The 3,373-nt window shown below is 44.9% G+C and overlaps 1 protein-coding gene across 1 annotated transcript in view; it reads right to left on the minus strand.

Moving 5' to 3' along the window:
• ntd5 (ntl-dependent gene 5) overlaps nucleotides 1–3,373 on the minus strand; it is a 26,457-nt gene that overhangs the window by 16,141 nt on the left and 6,943 nt on the right. The gene's annotated exons all lie outside the window — the stretch shown is intronic.

Raw genomic sequence — 3,373 nt, forward strand, 5'->3', positions numbered from 1 at the left:
ACAGACTTGATTTCCCGCTCCCACGTACCCCCAAAATGAGGTGCGGCAGGAGGATTGAATCAGAAATCAATCTTCTGTTTGGCAAGAAGTTGTGAGATGGAGATCTGAGGACATACTGCGGAAGCATTCACTGAGCTCCTTCTCACCTCCTCTAAAATTCGTACCCTTATCTGAGTAGAGCTCCGCTGGAGTCCCCCGGCGGGCAATGAATCTTCTGAGACTCATCAGAAAGGAGTCGGCATCCATTTCGTGTATGAGGTACAAGTGCACAGCTCGGGTGGTGAGGAACTTATAAATGATACCCCATCTCTTTTCTGAACGCCTCCCTAGCTTGACTTGGAATGGTCCAAAACAATCTACTCCAGTCGAGTAGAACGCCGGCTTGTATAACCGAAGACGGGCTACTGGTAAATCAGCCATCTTCGGGATTGAGGGCTTGGATTTCTATCTCCTGCACTCTTGACATTGATGTTGAACCCTCTTAATCGCCTCTCTACCTCGGAGGATCCAGAAGTGATGCTGTATTTCTGTGAAGACTCGCTCTGGTCCCTCGCACCGTCACTGACCCAGGTGAGAACTGTCTACTTCGAGTAAGGTATGATTGATTCATGCCAGGTCTGACTGCACTCTTCTGTACGGAGCCCACATCTGAGTGATACACAGGTGGCGGACGTGAAAATGTAGAATAAGGCGCTGGCTTCGGAGTATAAAACCTGGCATTGTACTGATCAAAACCTCCTCTAGGATGAGAAGGGCCTACTCCTCTCGGGGTGGAGTGTGAATGAGGGGGGGTCAGGATATTAGAGGCTACACTATCTCTCATGAGCTGCAACTCGCTCATCATCTGATCCAAGACACTGATCACTTGCATTTCTTCACCAACTGCAAACATCGGAGGGTAATCTGTGGAAGGCCACGGCGGAGGAGGCAACTCTTCATCAGGCTCCTCTGCCTCTGAAGCCTGAAAGTCATCCGATATTGGAAGGGGTGGCATGGGCCATCGCCCTGTGGACTGATCTCGCTGTACTGCTAATGGCATTCTTGCTGAGGCTGTCAATTCACCCAAACCTTCTCTAGTATCATGATGTGAAACAGAATCATACTGCATACTCTCACTCAGCAACCTGCTCTGTGGGACTCCCTCCGCTCTGTGAGGCACAGAGGTATAAGACTGTCTGGATGTGTCTAAGAAGCTCTCCTCGAAGCTCAGAGAGTCATCATCAGGAGGCGGGTATTGCTCACTCCACGTCACATGAGGCTGTAAGCTGCGATCTTCTCGTGGCGTGGGAGGTGCCATTGAACCCTGTCTCTGGAAATGCATAGCACTGACCTCATAGTCTTGCAAATAGGAGGGCGGTCTGATTAGACGCTTAGGCCGGGTGGACAGGGCCTCTGATACTCCAGCACTCTGCTGCATGTTCCCAGCACAGCTACGATCTGGCTCGAAGGACCACTTTATGTAGCGAAGAGCTACCTTAATTATTAGGGCTAGTAAGGTATCGTAGTGAACCAGGTGTGTCGGTCAGAACACACAGAGGGGAGTATCAGTTTCAACAGCTTTAATGATCATAAAGTATGATAATCAACAGTAGTGAGGGAAGACAGCCTTTACATACTTCAGTTAGTGGTTGGATGTCAGGATACTGAAAGATGAGCTTGGTTACAGTGAGAGAGGTTTGGGTATTGTGATCAGTCAACGGGCCGCTTTATAGTGCTCAAATGAGATGAATATTCTTAGCTCTGTTCAGTCTCTGTAATGACAGCAGCCGAGCGCATAGAGATGGAGAGGCTGAATCATGAGTGAGTTATATTCTTTCAGAGGGAATCAAATGTACAGGCTATCTGCCGTGCAAACTTTACTGCAGTTGGTTTGACTCACGACAGACTGGATGATTATCAACGGACAGGAGCTTGATTGTATGATTGTAGAGATATGCAGGGCATATGAGTACAGGTTTTGTGGATGTGTGTGGTTTATCCACTCCTATAGGATGCACACGGCACAAAATACAGTCAAGCTGAGGCTGATAAATAATAATGAACGTCTCTGGTGCTCGTTATGCAGAGAGACCGATCGCTAACTGCCACAGACACAGACTGTCAGCTTCCTCATACTACATCTGCCCGTAGCGTACCGCTACGTGATGCGCGTCTTTCATAATCAAAGTCTCCAACAGAGTCAATGCGACAGCGCACCATCAGTATCTTTATCGCCTTTTGCACACCCAAGCAAATACTAAACTCAGACTGATGAGCACGCTAATGGCACCACATTAGTTCCAAAAGATGCTGCAAAAAATCTAAAATGCATCCCACTGAACAGTGTAATGGATCAACATTGCGGCTAGAACACTAGAACACTAGTCACAAAACACTTTCCACTTACAAGTGTACAACATTTGTGTAGACGCAGCACAAACATTCAAAACAGTGTCCCTGGCCCTCTGTGAACACTCCAAGAAAGGCCTGTTGGTCCTAGAGGCCACACCCACAGTTTCAATCAGTCTGGATGTGGGTACCAAACTTTCCCTCCTAACTGACTCAGTAGGTCTGGTCTGCTTGGCAGATGACAAGATTGTCCTACTGTCAGTGAGAGAAGAATCTGAAGGCCAATGTGGAGCTACTAACAGCAAACGATGACCGGATTTACACACTCCTCCAAATCAGTGGTAACGGGGGGAAACCATATGTATCACGTCTGGCCAATTGTGGGCTAATACATCTAGACCCTGAGATCCTGGTTCATCCCTCAGGGAGACCCAATGAGGGCAGTGAGATTGAGACTGTCTGTGAACACTCCTCAATATCATCTGCACCACTTCTGTGTGTAGAGTCCAATCTCCGTGTGACACTAGGGCTGAACGATTTTGGAAAATAATCTAATTATTTTTAAGCGATTTATTTTTACCAATATTGCGATTGCGATTTAATATGTGATTTATTTTTTAAGCTCTTTATCTTCTGTATTATTCAACAAAGACAAGCAATAAATCATTGTAGGGGTGGGAATCTTTAGGCACCTCACGATTCGATTCCGATTCTGGGAGTCACAGTCAGATTCCAAAACTATATATTTTTTTCTTATTGATTAGTCTTATTAATAAAACTTTTTTTTTTAAATTCCATATGTAATTATAAGTACTTTTTAAAAATAAATTACACCTTAAAAAATGTAATTAAAACAATTGTATGTTAATAATTTTAAATAAACTAATATAAGGCAGGGCTTAGATTAAGCCAGGATTAGGCCTTAGTTTAATTAGGATATATAAGTAGCTTAAACGTGCCTTAGAAAAAAAACATTACTGGTGTGTATCTTGAGACAAAACAATGGCACTGATATATTTTAAGACACGTCAGTGCAAGTTGCTTT

The sequence above is a fragment of the Sinocyclocheilus grahami genome, unplaced genomic scaffold (genome assembly GCF_001515645.1).
Source record: "Sinocyclocheilus grahami isolate Dianchi unplaced genomic scaffold, SAMN03320097.WGS_v1.1 scaffold251.1, whole genome shotgun sequence".
Lineage (NCBI taxonomy): Eukaryota > Metazoa > Chordata > Actinopteri > Cypriniformes > Cyprinidae > Sinocyclocheilus > Sinocyclocheilus grahami.